This window comes from Panthera uncia, chromosome E3, assembly GCF_023721935.1.
Source record: "Panthera uncia isolate 11264 chromosome E3, Puncia_PCG_1.0, whole genome shotgun sequence".
In the NCBI taxonomy this organism is placed as follows: domain Eukaryota; kingdom Metazoa; phylum Chordata; class Mammalia; order Carnivora; family Felidae; genus Panthera; species Panthera uncia.
The window spans coordinates 2,229,141-2,244,443 of NC_064815.1; the positions used below are offsets into that span (position 1 = coordinate 2,229,141).

The window sequence follows — 15,303 nt, forward strand, 5'->3', positions numbered from 1 at the left end:
CCCCCCCCCCCCCCCCCCCCCCCCCCGCCAACCCTGGTTTTTTTCCCCTGTGTTTTTAAGCTCTTCAACTACCATTTCTCCTAATTTAAACTCTCGCCAGATCCTAACTCCCAACTCTGGGGTGGTTATTCTCTGCACTGAATAAGTCAGTATCCTAGGTGTTTCTGCAAGAGCACCTTCTCAGGGCTGCACCCATCCAGGCTGGCAAACCAGTGGCTTGGCTGTCACCTGAAGCCCCGTGTCATCTGAAAATCTGATGCTCCTGCTTTGCGTTGCATCATCTGATTTCCGGTCATAAGCATTGGCATTAATGTTCAAGTCAGTCACCTGTTAAAAAAAAAAGCACAAAGTCCCTTTGCAGCCAAATCCACTGAAATTTCCCAATGTTTTCCAACACCAGAAGTCTCCCAGAATCAGGACTTAGCCAGACAGGATAATTCAGGCCCAGACATGATACACACTGAAGGGGAAGGAAGGATGGTTAGGGGTGAGAGCCACTTACTGAGAATAGAATCCCTGGTGTTTATCCTCAGCTCAGCCAACAACTTCCCTGGTGCCCCCACAGGCCACAGCCAGGCTCTGTTTCCAAACGGCAGTTTTCCTGATGACAAAATCGGAAGAGCCTTGTGTCCTTACAGCTAGAGGCAAGAACCCTTGTGTGTTTTTTTTTTAAAGTGGACCAAATGATCACAATTGGTTGTGATTTTTTTTTTAATGTTTATTTACTTTTGAGAGAGAGAGAGAGAGCTTGCACAAGGGAGGGGCAGAGAGAGACAGAGAGAGAATCCCTAACAGTCCTGATGTGGACTCGATCCCACCAGCTGTGACATCATAACCTGAGCCAAAACCAAGAGCCAGATGCTCAATCAACTGATCCACCCAGGCACCCTGGGTGATTTTTTTTTTTTAATAATAAAGTTTTAGAACAGTTTTAAATTTACAGAAAAGTTGTGAAGATAGTGCCAGCAATTCTCCATATACCCCACACCGTCTGCGTTTCCCACATGATTTTCCCATATTACAAACACCTTACATTATTATCATGTATTTGTCACAATTGACCGATGTTTTTATTTATTTTGTGGAATTTTTTTCAATGTTTACTTTTGAGGGAGAGAGCAAGAGACCGTGTGTGAGCAGGGAGAGGGGCAGAGAGAGGGAGACACAGAATCTGAAACAGGCACCAGGCTCTGAGCTGTACGCACAGAGCCTGACATGGGGTCCGAACCCACCAACAGCGACACCAGATGCCATTGAACTGTAGGGTTGTTGATTTTAAAGCTAATTTCCTATTTGGGGCACTTAGGTTATTTTCAGTTTTGGGTCCTACAAATAATTTTGTAATAAGCTGGGTTGGGTTTTCTGCTAACCAAATCTTTGCATACAGATTTGTTTTCTTCACATAAACTTCTAAACATAGAATCGAAGGGTTAGGGTGACATATTTGAAATCTTTGGATGCGAACTGCCGAACGCCCTCTGCATTTCCACTCTCACCCCGGACAGCGTATGAAATGCCTATTTCTCTATATCCCCACCAACACTGCATATTAAATAGTTGTTTAAAAATCTGTGCAGATTGCTTTGGTGTGATTTTTTAAAAAAAATTTTTAAATGTTTTTATTTATTGGGGCGCCTGGGTGGCTCAGTTGGTTAAGAGTCCGACTTTGGCTCAGGTCGTGATCTCGCGGTTTGTGAGTTCGAGCACCACATCAGGCTCTGTGCTGACAGCTCGGAGCCTGGATCCTGCTTCAGAATCTGTGTCTCCCTCTCCCTCTGCCCCTTGCCTACTCACACTCTGTTTCTGTCTCTGTCTCTCTCAAAAGTAAACAAACATTAAAAAAAATTTTTTAAAGAAATATCATAAACAAAAACAAGTGTTCTGTGGATAGGAACTTCATTGTGCCTCAATTCCTCTTTAAAATAGGAATAAAAATATCAACCTCCTTGAGGAATTATGGGGATCAAATAAGTTAATACAAAGGCGTTATGATAAATATCAACACATGTAGAATCAAAATTAACAACTCAGGAAACAACAGACATTGGTGAGAATGCAGAGGAAAGGGAACACTTTTGTAATGCTGGTGGGAATGCAAACTGGTGTAGCTACTTGGGAAAACAGTGTGAGGTTCCTCAGAAAATTAAAAATAGAACTACCCTAGACCCAGCAATTGCACTACTAGGTATTTATCCAAAGGATACAAAAAAATGCTGATTCGAAGGGGCACATGCACCCCAATGTTTACAACCAATAGCCAAAGTATCAAAAGAGCCCACATGCCCATCGACTGATGAATGGATAAAGAAGATGTGGTACAATGGAGTATTACTCAGCAATGAAAAAGAATGAAACCTTGCCATTTGTAAAACGTGGATGGAACTAGAGTATATTATGGTGAGCGAAATAAGTCAGAGAAAGACAAATATCATATGATTTCACTCATATGTGGAATTTAAGAAACACAACAGATGAACACAGAGGAAGGGAAGGAAAAATAAGGTTAAAAACAGAGAGGGAGGCAAACCATAAGAGACTCTTAAATACAGAGAACAAACTGAGGGTTGCTGGCAGGGTGTTGGGTGGGGGAATGGGCTAAATGGGTGATGGGCATGAAGGAGGTGCTTGTTGGAATAAGCCCCAGGTGTTTTATTGTCGATGAATCACTAATTTCTATTCCTGAAATCATGATTACAGTATACGTTAACTAACTTGGATTTAAATAAAATAGGGGAGCCTGGGTGGCTCCGTCAGCTGAGCATCCGACTCTTGGTTTCACAGGCCATGATCTCACGCTTTCGTGGGTTTGAAACCCACGTGGGTCTCTGCACCGAGCATGAGCATGAAGCTGCTTGGGATTCTCTCTCTCCCACCACCGCCCCCCCCCCCCCCCCCCTCACACTGTCTCTGTCTCTCTCAAAAAAAAAAAATTTAAAAAAACCTAAATAAAATAAAAAAAAAAACCACATGTGAAATCATATGTGTGGCTGGGCGACCTTCTATGAAAATGTTATTAAGGATTGCCGCAATATCCAGGTCTTTGTTCTTGGGTGTCAGGAGATAGTGTTAGGCAGGGTCATATGACTGGCTCTGGCCAACAGATTATGATCAGAAGTGATGTGTCACTTCCTATCTGAGGGAGCAAAAAGCCACCGTAAGTAAGACTCTCCAGGCTTCGTCTTCCCCTTCGCGGAGGGTGGAGTCACAAGACAGAAGCTGCCTGCATCCCTGAGTCACTGTGCATCATCCCGTGGAGGGCAGCAGCTGTGATGGATTGTTGCCTGGACCCAGAGCAGGCTCTGCCTGAGCAAGGAATTCACTTCCGTGAGGTTTAGCTGATTCGATCTTCTTGTCATTGTGGTTCAGTCACTGGCAGTAGCCTGACTACTAGAACAGATGTTTGAATGCTCCCAGACAATAACCCACACAGTGCATTTGGAGGATGCAGCGTACCGCCCCTCGAATCCTTCACCCCACCCTGAGCCTGGGCCTCTCCTGTTCTCTTACAAAAGGCTGTTGCTTCAGCTGCTGGGAGAATTCACAGAAACACAGTCTGCCAAACATATTGGTACCATCAGCTCTTAGCACCCCTGGGGTACAGGGGACATGATTCTAATTTTTTTTTTCATTTGAGATCTAACTGGCAATTGACATGTAACACTGTATTAGTTCTAGGTATGCAACATAACAATTCAATATTTGTATATATTGTTAAATGATCACCACAGTAAATTTAGTTAACATCCATCACCGCACAGCTTTACAGACCCTTTCTCCTTGTGAATAGAACTTGTAAGATTTACTGTTTCAACAACTTTCCAATGTACGACACGGTATCATTAACTCTAGTCTCCATGCTATACAAGTGCTGTATTTTTTAAGAAGGAAAGAAAATGTCCCTGTGATTTTGGGATTGTGGTCTGCCAGCGCCATGGTTAACGCACCCCCGTTTGGGAAGAGCTAGGGAAGATGCACATATTTGCACCTGCTCCTTGTGCTGGGCAGCCTCTGAGGGGGTCCCCAAAGATCCACATCTCCTGGTATTCATGCCCTTGTGTAATTCCCTTCCCCATGGTGGGGGCTGAACTCACTGACTTGCCTCCAATGAATAGAATACAGCCGAAGTGATGGACGTCACCTCCAAGGGTAGGTTATAAAAAACTGTCATTTCTGTCTTGGGCACCTCCTTTCTTTTCCTCTGCTGAAAAGAATCCAGCTGCCAGGTCCTGAGCTGCCCCATAGAGGCTTAATTAACATAACTATCACCCAAACTCTTTCCTTTTCCAAAGGAGATTACAATAGAATCTTCTTGTAATCCCTCCTTCTGGTCCTTCCCTGTCCTCCCTGACATCCCCAGGCAACCTTTCATCTGTTTTCTGTGGCTATAGATTAGTTTGCTTTTTCTGTAAAGGGAATGAATCATAAGGCACACACTTTTTTTTGGGGGGGGGGGTGGTCTGGCTTCCTCTACTTAGCATAGTTATTCGGAGATTCACCCGTGTTGTACTGTGGACCGAGAGTTCATTTCTTCTCACTGCTGCATAGCAGTCCCCTGTATGGATGCACCATGGTCTGTTTATCTTTCCACCTGTTGGACATTTGGGTTGCTTCCAGTTTCTGCCTATTGCAGAGAAACACAGCGGGGTGCCTGGGTGGCTCTGTTGGTTAAGCATCTGATTTCAGATCAGGTCATGATCTCACACTTCATGAGTTCAAGCCCCGCTTCCAGCTTGCTGCCTTCAGTACAGAGCCTGCTTCAGATCCTGTGTCTCTGGCTCTCTCTGGCCCTCCCTCACCCAAATAAATAAATACTAAACAAAAAAAAAAAATTTTAAAAAAGAGCATGTAACTATAAGGGCGGATATAGGCTTTCTTTTCTCTTTGGTAAATACCTAGGAGTATTGGTGGAAATGGTATTGGAAATGGTAGAGTATTATCGTGAGTGTATGTTGAATTTTATTTTATTTTGTGAAGTTTATTTTTATTATTTTTTATGTTTATTTTTATTTTTGAGAGACAGAGTACCAGCGGGGGAGGGGCAGAGAGAGAGGGAGACATAGATTGGAAACAGGCTCTGGGCTCTGAGCTGTCAGCAAAGACCCCAACATTGGGGCTCGAACTCACGGAGTGTGAGATCATGATCTGAACTGAAGTCGGACTCTTAACTGACTGAGCCACCCAGGTTCCCCTATGTTTTTATTTTTAAAGTAATCTCCACACAGTTGGATATTACCTAAGTCTCTAAACTCACAATCCTAAGATCAAGAGTAAGATTCCCTACCAACTGAGGCAGCCAGGCATCCTGTATACTGAATTAACATTTTTTTTTAAAGTTTATTCACTTATTTTGAGAGAGAGAGAGAGACTACAGGAGGGGCAGGGATAGAGGAAGAGAGGATCCCAAGCAGGCTCTGCACCATCAGCATGGATCCTGATGGGCTCAAACTCATCAACCATGAGATCATGACCTAAGCCTAAACTAAGTGTCAGGTTCTTAATGGGCTGAGTCATCCAGGCACCCCCTGTATGTTGAATTTTAAAAGAAACTCTTGGCTTATTTTTCAAAGTGATTGTACCACTCTACAGTCCCACAAACTACTCTGTAAGATGTTTAACCATTCTGGAACTAACCAGTAAACACCAGAAGTCCCAGTGTCTGTGACAGCCATCTCCCACCACCCCCCATTCCAAATGCTTCCCAGAATGGGGCGATACCCCCACCTCTGCTAGACCAGAGGCATTCTTGTTCCAGTGGTAGGAACCCCCATTTATGAACCATGGGAGAAAGCTTGTGAACCCATATTTCTTTTTTTTACTTCTTCTTTTTTTTTATTTTTTATTTTAAGAAAGAGAGCGCGCATGAGCAAGGGAGAAGGGGTAGAGGGAGAGAGAGAGAGAGAATCCTAAGCAGCTTCCATGCTGCGCGGTGCAGATGAATCCTGACATGGGGCTTGATCCCACGGCCCTGGGATCATGACCTGAGCTGAAATCTAGAACCGGAGGCTCAACCAACGGAGCCACCCAGGTGCCCCTGTGAACCCATATTTCCGAACTGAGTTCATGGTGGCCAATGTACAAGACGGTAAGAAGAGCAGGAGGTAGCTACTAGTTGGCTACTACATCTTGGCTTGGCTTTGCATTTTGTGGTTCTTTGGTTTCTGAAAAGACCAAACTGCTCTTTATTTAGAAAACCACGGTTTACATGTAGTGGAGAAACACCCCGTGGTGGTTGGAACTTACAGTCAGGACCCGTTTGCTTTCTATTCTTAACTTTGCCTCTGGCCCTGGAGCCTCCCAGAGCCTCCCTGGGGTAAAAATAAGTGGTGTTTGGTAATCTCGGGCTGAAAGGTGGTACTTAAGTCAAAATTACACCTGAACTCAGCTAATTTTCTCTAATCACCTGTACCAGCCAAGGATCAGCGGGTGCGGGGGGCTTGGGGGGGGGGGGGGACATGATTATGATGCAACCACAACCACGCACTGCAGGACGGCATGGAACAGTGTTGTGATTCTGAAAACCTTCATCCCTGGACCTTATGAAGCTGGAGTGTGCATCAGAATCCCCAGGAGAGACTGCCTGGTCCCACCCCAGAGATTCTGATTTCAGGTGTCTGGAGAGGTGCCTGAGAATTGTCATTTCTTTCTTTCTTCCCTTCCTTCCTTCCTTTCAGTATGTTCCACGTGGAGCCCAAAGTGGGGCTTGAACTCACAACCCTGAGATCAAAACCTGAGCTGAGATCAAGAGTCAGATGCTTAACTGATTCCTCCACCCCCCCTCTCCTTTTTAAAAAATTAAAAAAGATTTTTTAGGGGCGCCTGCGTGGCTCAGTCAGTTAAGCGTCCAACTTTGGCTCAGGTCATGACCTCGCAGTTCGTGAGTCTGAGCCCCACATCTGGCTCTCTGCTGTCACTGCCCACTTGGGATCCTCTGTCTCCCTTTCTCTCTGCCCTTCCCCAGCTCTCATGCACACTCTTTCTCAAAAATGAAAACAAATTTAAAAAATTTTTATTTTTTATTTATTAAAACTTTTTATATTAATTAATTAATTAATTAATTATAGTTTTTATTTTAGAGAATCTTCGTTTCTAGTAAGTTCCCAGTTGGCACATCTGCTACTGATCATGGGGCCACTCTCTGAGACGCGCTTCCTTCCTGGAGGTCTTTGCTAAGGTCAAGTCCAGCTGAGTCAGTGACCTTCAGCTGGGGTGATTTTCACCACCAGGGGGCGAGACTTGGAGACATTTCTGCTTGCCACAGCTGGTGTGCAGTGGGCATTGCTACTGGCATCTAGTGGGTAAAAGCCACATCTCAAAGCATGAGACAGCCCCCCACACGAGTTATTCGGCCCAGAATATCAACAGTGCTGAGGCTGAGAAACTCTGAACTGCCGAGAAAAGCATGAATACATCAGAAGATTATTATCACAAGGAGTAAATAATACGCACCCATTAGGAAGAATGCCCTTTAGACCTTTTATTTCTTTTTTTCTTAGGCATTTTTAAAAATGTTTATTTATGTATTTTTAAGAGAGAGAGAGGGAGTATGAGCAGGGGAGGACAAAGAGAGGGGGGCAGAGAATCCCAAGCAGGCTCCACTCTGTCAGCACAGAGCCCGACTTGGGGCTTGAACTCATGGACCAGTGAGTCGGATGCTTAACTGACTGAGCAAGCCAGGTGTCCCATTTTCTTAGACCTTTTTGAAACTTGAGGAATTGTTTGTGATGGGGGGCAGGGGAGAAAAGGAATACGTTCAACATTATCAGTGGTTTCATTAATTTTCTTTATACTTTATCACTTCCTAGAAGTTTCTTGTTTCTGTGTTTATTTATATGGCATCCGTCTCCATTTAAAAGGACCTAACACTTTAGGAGAGTGTTAACTAGTCGGTGGATACGTGGCTGGGGAAACCCAATGTCTTATAAGTCAGATCAATGGCGAGTTGACAGGTTCTTAACAACTGACTCCCTGAAAAGAAAAGCTCTGGTTTGCGGTATTTGCCGATTTTCATGCTGTAAACATCCCCCCCCACCCCCCGTGGCTGATTTCAAGCCACCTCATGATGTCACCGGAGAAGGAGTTGGGTAGATGAGCACAACTGGCTGGCCAAGCCCATAGGAGCCAGGGGCCCTGCTGTTAATTATGGAAATAATTATGTTAATATAAAAGACTTGAAAAATATATACATTTTTTAATGTTTATTTTTGAGAGAGAAAGAGAGAACGAGTGGGGGAGGGACAAAGAGAGAGGGAGATACAAATCTGAAGCAGGCTCCAGGCTCCGAGCTGTCAGCACACAGCCCAACCAACGCAGGGCTCGAACCCACGAACCGTGAGATCATGACCTGAGCTGAAGTGGCAGAATGCTCAACTGACTGAGCCATCCAAGAGCCCCAAGACTGGAAAAAAGTATTAAAAGACTGGAAGGAAAAATGCCAAAAGACTAATAGTAGTACACTGGGATTATGCAAACATTAGAAACTATGAAGCTCCAGCTAAAAACGAAATGAATTGGAGGGGGGGGGGGGGGGGCGGGGGGTAGGGAAACAGAGGTGGCTCCTAGGCTGGGTTATGTCCTGGGTTATGGAGGAACAGAATCACCTAGCCATTCAATCGATGGAATGGGAAAAGATATTTGCAAATGACCTATCGGATAAAGGGCTAGCATCCAAAATCTATAAAGAACTCACAAACTCCACACTCCCAAAATAAATAATCCAGTCAAAAAATGGGCAGAAGACATGAACAGACACTTTTCCAAAGAAGACATCCAGATGGCCAACAGGCACATGAAAAGATGCTCAATGTCACTCCTCGTCAGGGAAACACAAGTCAAAACCACACTCAGACACCACCTCACACCAGCCAGAGTGGCTAAAATGAACAAATCAGGAGACTATAGGTGTTGGCAAGGATGCGAAGAAATGGGAACCCTCTTGCAGTGCTGGTGGGAATGCAAACTGGCGCAGCCGCTCTGGAAAACAGTGTGGAGGTTTCTCAAAAAATTAAGAATACAATTATCCTACGACCGAGCAATAGTGCTACCAGGCATTTACCCAAGGGATATAGGAGTGCTGATGCATAGCGGCACATGTACCCCAATGCTTATAGCAGCACTTTCAACAATAGGCAAATTATGCAAAGATCCTAAAGGTCCATCAACTGACAAACGGATAAAGAAGATGTGGTTTATATACACAATGGAATAGTACTTGGCAATGAGAAAGAATGAAATCTGGCCTTTTGCAGCAACATGGATGGAACCGGAGGGTATTATGCTGAGTGAAATAAGCCAGGCAGAGAAAGACAGATACCATGTTTTCACTCATAGGTGGATCCTGAGAAACTTAACAGAAGACCATGGGGGAGGGGAAGGGGAAAAAAAGTTACAGAGAGGGAGGGAGGCAAACCATAAGAGACTCTTGGATACTGAGAACAAACTGAGGGTTGATGGGGGGGTGGGGGAGAGGGGAAAGTGGGTGATGGGCATTGACGAGGACGCCTGTTGGGATGAGCACTGGGTGTTGTATGGAAACCAATCTGACAATAAATTAAAAAAAAAAAAAAGAAAAAGAATCACCTAGCCATTAATGTTACTTAGCTCCCAATTTCTGGTCTCCACCCACATTCTAAATTTGTGACTGAGAGAATCAGTTGACATGATCCTATGTCAATTGTAGTGGAGGTTGGGGGCGGGGGGAAGATGCATATAAACATACGGTGCATGGAGGGAGGGGGCATGTGCTGCAGGTGAAATGTGGGTGAGGTAGAAGTGATGGGGGCTGGGAGACTCTGCTGTGGAACGCCCGGTCAAGGAGGACTGCTCAGAGGAAGTGACATGTGAACTGAGACCTAAATGACAAGAAGGTGCCTGACAGCCTGGGACTGTGTTTTGAGAACAGCCAGCAAATGCCTTCCCACTCAAGATGCCGTCTGCGCATTGGGGCACGGGCATCGCTGGGAGCTTATTGGACGGGCACCCACCCAGGGCGCACCTCAGCTGTGAGGAACTGGACTGTGCATTTGAATGAGATAAACCGGGGGGGATTCAGGTGAGAATCACAGAGCTGGGGATTGAATTCGAGAGCCTGCATTACTGTTTCAGGATGCTGGTTTCGGTCAGATACTGTGACTCCACTGCATAGACATCTCGCCTCAATGAGAAGCTGTTTCTCTAGTGAGACCCAGGCTGGCAAACGGAACTGAGCCTTTGTTTTTCAGAGCTGTGCCATTTTATTACTTTATTTTATTTTATTTTTTAAATGTTTATTTTTGAGAGAGAGAGGAGAGCACACATACAAGTAGAGGACGGGTAGAGAGAGGGAAAGGGAGACACAGAATCTGAAGCGGCTCCAGGCTCTGAGTTGTCATCACAGAGCCTGACATGGGGCACGAACTCATGAACTGCAAGATCATGGGCTGAGCTGAAGTTGGATGCTGAACCGAATGAGCCACCCCAGCGCCCGAGAGCTGTGCCATTTTAAAACTGGTTTTGGGGGGCACCTGAGTGTCTCAGTCTGTTAGGCATCTGACTCTTGGTTTCAGCTCAGGTCATGATCTCATGGTTCGTGAGTTTGGGTCCTATGTTGGGCTGTGCGTGGACAGCATAGAGCCTTCTTGGGATTCTCTGTCTCCCTCTCTCTCTCTGCCCCTCCCTGGCTCGTGTTCTCTTTCCCTCTCTCTCAAAAACAAACATTTAAAAAAAACCCACAGATTTTGGGAAAGTGAAGGAATCACTTAGCAGGCAGAAGCTGGAGGCCTGAGAAACAGCGTTATCATGAGACTTTTCACAGTGACATCACCACTGGGCTGAAGCGTACCTTCAGCCCAAGCCCTGGGCACCACAGGCAGAGTTCTCACAAGTCGGAAAGGCCACGGGCTGTCTTTCTGAATGCGCTTAATTGCCTGTGATTCACCCCTCAGAGAGGAGCCAGAAAGAGAGATCGTTCCTAACCGGAGTACTGATAACTGGCAGCAACTTGCAGCTACAGTTCCAGGCTGAACACCAGCCCTGGAAGGAACACGCTGTTGTAATGGGGCAAAGTTGCATAAAAGGTGGGTAAAAGCAAAGAGGAAGCACAACCAGCAACCTCAAATTTCCCCAAGCTACAGGAGATTGCATTTATTTAGCACTGCACAGATTACTACGTCCTTTACATATTAACGAGCAATGGATTGCGTTTAGCTGTTGGTGCAGAGACCCAGCCACAGCTGCTCATATAAACTAGAGGGCTTTTCTTTTACTTAAATAGTGGTCTGAGGACATCTACAAATTCATCAGACTTCCTCCTTTCTGCTCCACTATTCTCGGCATATGGCTTCCTTCCTCAAGGTTACCTCATGGTCAAAGATGGCTGCTGCAGCCCTGGCTACCTTGTTTGAGTTCCAGGCAACAGGAAGGAGGAAGTAGCAAGAGACCAAGCTAAGTCACTTCCTTTTAAATAGCTTTCCTGGAAGCCCCACCCAATGACTTCCTCTTATGATTTCATCATCCTCCCTTCCTTGCAAAGGAGGCTGGGAAATGTAGTCCTTAAGCTGGGCACACTGCCCACTTGAATACAATTTAGGCTCTGTTTGCAAAAAATAACTGTGGAATGGATATTGGGAGAGAAGCATGCAGTCTCCAACATGCTTACATTATCCCATTCTGTGCTCAGTTTTGAGAGACCTTTGGGAGAATCTATAATTTCCCCCACAAGGTCTGAGATTCTCTGACACTTTTTTCTGTGTTATAAACAGACTAGCAGTATTTTTTCTTTCTTTTTCTCTGGGTGGGGAGGGGAGAGAGAGAGAGAGAGAGACAGAGAGAGAGACAGAGAGAGAATCTTAAGCTGGCTATATCCCATTGACCCCGGGTTCATGATCTGAGCTGAAATCAAGAGTCGGATGCTCAATCAACTGAGTCACCCAGGCACCCCAAGACTAGCAGTATTTTCTCTTTTTCTTAAGAAAGGTAGAATTATTTGCCCAAGGTAAGCTGCATTTCATAGCAAGGGGAGGAGAACATATAAGGTTTCAAATCTGTCGAAAATCTTCTTTCCCAATTTGTTTTCTGTGTTTCTACAGAAAACAAGAGTTTAGGGAGAAACACGTCCCTTTAATTTACCAAGTGAGGTGAGTTGTGACCACATTTGATCACAGGAAAGGCATGAGAAGGAATCAGAACACATCCCTCCCACACTCCTTCCCTCACCTCCCAGAAGAGCAGATCATTGTTCCCATACACGGTGACTGAAATGTGAGTGGGGGGAGTCACCCGCATCTCCAACAAGCCACCCCACCTTTGGAGTCCAGGACTGCACGGTCAAAGAATCTCACCCTCAGTAGGAAGCTGAGTGCAGCACGGGTACAATCGAGATGTGGTGTTTTAAAGTGTATCCCCATTTCTATGGCATGCCTCCCTTCAAAGGTGGAGCCAATCCCCCTGGCCTTGAACGCGACCCAGAGTTAGTGGCTTGCTTCCATGGAAGAGGCTGTACACATGCTGTATGACTTCTGAGGCTAGGTCATACAAAGGAGAACTTCCTCCTGGCATTCTCCCTCAGCTCACCCCCTCTGGGGGAACCAGATGCCATGTCTCGTAGCAAAAGTGAAATTCAGAAACCAGCTCAAGAGTGTACTTAATAACGCCAACACTGGTGCTAAACTTGAGCAGGCAACGTATTAAAACCCAAAAAGGACTGCCTTTATTTAAATGTATGTGCGGTGAAATGTTAAGTAAAAGATGTTTGATTTTATCTTATTTTTATTGACCTCTTGTGCTCACAATGTTATTTGACTTTTCTCATGTCTTTTGACTCATGCCCTTCATTCTAACTTTGAGCTTTCCCGGCAGAAATTGATCTATGAGGCCACGTGTATGGCCTACTGTGATGAATGCGCGCATCATGTATCATGAGAAGCTGTCGGTATCACCCATTCTCTTGACGTTGCTGTGTGGTAGTCCAGGAGAGAAGGAAAAAGATGGGCTTCCATTTCAGTTTTAATTCAATCACGTGGGGGCGCCTGGGTGGCTCAGTCAGTTGAGCGTCCGACTTTGGCTCAGGTCACAATCTCGTGGTTCATGAGTTTGAGCCCCGCGTCGGGCTCTGTGCTGACAGCTCAGAGCCCGGAGCCTGCTTCAGATTCTGTGTCCCCCACTCTCTCTGCCCCACCCCTGCTTGTGCTCTGTCTCTCTGTGTCTTTCAAAAATGAATAAGCATAAAAAAATTTTAATTCAATCATGTGAACAAATAATCTTGGGAGTGTGGAAAGCCTTTCTAAGCCTGATGCAAAACTCAGGAGCTATAAATTCAAAGACTGAACTCTTTAAAAAAATTTTCAAAGCAAGAAAAATGGAAAAGGATAAACGAAACAGAAAGCCAATGACAACCTGGGAAACTAGACTAGTCAAAGTACAGCCATAAGGAGATAACCTTTTTTCATTTCTTTGATCAGCGAAGTACAGAGTTTTTGGGTTTTTTTTTAATACCATTAGTAACACTACGGAAAAATGGCACGCATGTATTTATGGGAGCCAGTGCCAATTGCTCTGCCTTTCTGAAGCACATTTTCTTTTTCTTTTTTTGTATTTTTTTTATGTGTATTTGTTTTTGAGAGAGACAGAGCCTGACATGGGGCTTGATCCCATGAACCATGAGATCATGACCTGAGCCAAAGTCAGGAGTCGGCTGCTCAACCGAGTGAGCCACCCAGGAGTCCCTTTCAGAATATTTTAAAAGGCTTTATGTACTGACAAGGAATGGTGTCAAACTATGTTAAGAGAAAGAAGAGTGCGATAGTACTCATAAAATGGTCGCGTGTTTTTCCTTAAAGGGGGGACATACATGTGTATAGTTACATACACACATACACAAGGACACCATTTCCAAAGGTTACATGTTAGCTCTTGAGTATAGGATTGAGACACATGCCAGACAAGGTAGGTGGAATAACTTTTCACTTCTTACTTTCTGTTCTGTGCAATTGCAATTCTTCTGTTGAAACAAGAAGGAGTACTTGTTAGAACCAGTGAATACAGAATACGGTGCTCTTACAGGGGATTCTACCTCATGGAATGTATAGGAAAGGAGGAATTAAAGGATGGCCAAGATGAGTTAGTTGTACAGAGACCCTGAGTACGTGTTCCTATAGTACTAAAACACTGAAAACAGCCAAAATGCTTTGTGGTGATGAACTGATACATTATGATGGGCCTATACCATGGGGTACTATGTGACTGTTAATAAGAAGTAAGCAGGTGACTACTGTTGACCTTTAAGAAACATGGGTTTGAACTGCGTTGGTCCACTTATATGCAAATTTTTTTCAGTACAGTACAGTTCTGTGAATGTATTTATTCTTCCTTGTAATGTTCTTAGTCACATTTTCTTCTCTCTAGCTTCCTTTATTGTAAGAACACAGTATATAATACATACATAGCATAAAACCTACATGTTAACCAACTGTATATGTTATGATGGATGAGGCTTCCAATCAATAGAAAGCTATCAGGGGGCGCCTGGGTGGCTCAGTCGGTTAGGGGACCGACTTCGGTTCAGGTCATGATCTCACGGTCCGTGAGTTCGAGCCCCGCGTCGGGCTCTGTGCTGACAGCTCAGAGCCTGGAGCCCGTTTCGGATTCTGTGTCTCCCTCTCTCTGACCCTCCCCCATTCATGCTCTGTCTCTCTCTGTCTCAAAAATAAATAAACATTAAAAAAAAAAATTAAAAAAAAAAAGCTATCAGTAGTTAAGTTTCAGGGGTGTACAAAGTCACATGGATTTTCGACTGTGTGTGGGGTCATACCCTTAACCTACACATCATTCAAGGGTCAACTGTATATTGTTGGCACGGGAAAGATGTCCAAGATATATTACAAAATGGAAAATAAAAGGTCAGTTTCATAACAAGCTGTGTAATATATCTTTTGTGTTTAAAAGTGTTTACATATAGGGGTGCCTGGGTGGCTCAGTCAGTTAAGCATCCGACTTTGGTTCAGGTCATGATCTCAAGGTTTGTTCGAGCCCTGCATTGATTGGGCTGTGTGCTGACAGGTCAGAGCCTGGAGCCTGCTTCCGATTCTGTGTCTCCGTCTCTCTCTGCCCCTCACCCACTCACGCTCTCTCTCTCAAAAATAAATGAATGTTAAAAAAAAAAACTTAAAAAAAAAAGTCTTTATGTATACATACCTAAAAGTCTGGAAGGTGTTAAAAATCAAAGTGCAGGGTCACCTGGCTGCCCTAGTCTGTGGAGCATGATTCTTGATCTTGGGGTCCTGAGTTCCAGCCCCACGTTGGGCATGGAGCCTACGAAAAAAAAAAAAAAAA

General features: G+C 44.7%; 1 long non-coding RNA gene across 2 annotated transcripts in view; it reads right to left on the reverse strand.

Moving 5' to 3' along the window:
- Positions 1-15,294, reverse strand: part of LOC125927869 (uncharacterized) — a 25,452-nt gene extending 10,158 nt beyond the window's left edge. Inside the window, exons 1-2 of one of the 2 annotated variants that reach the window (XR_007459482.1) lie at positions 15,166-15,294; positions 503-601 (exon numbers count right to left, since the gene is read on the reverse strand). This is a non-coding gene — a long non-coding RNA (uncharacterized LOC125927869). Of the gene's footprint in view, positions 1-502; positions 602-13,777; positions 13,973-15,165 lie in introns of those variants that run through there. The other variant, XR_007459481.1, reaches the window with a different exon arrangement.
- Between the last annotated feature and the right edge of the window lie 9 nt (positions 15,295-15,303).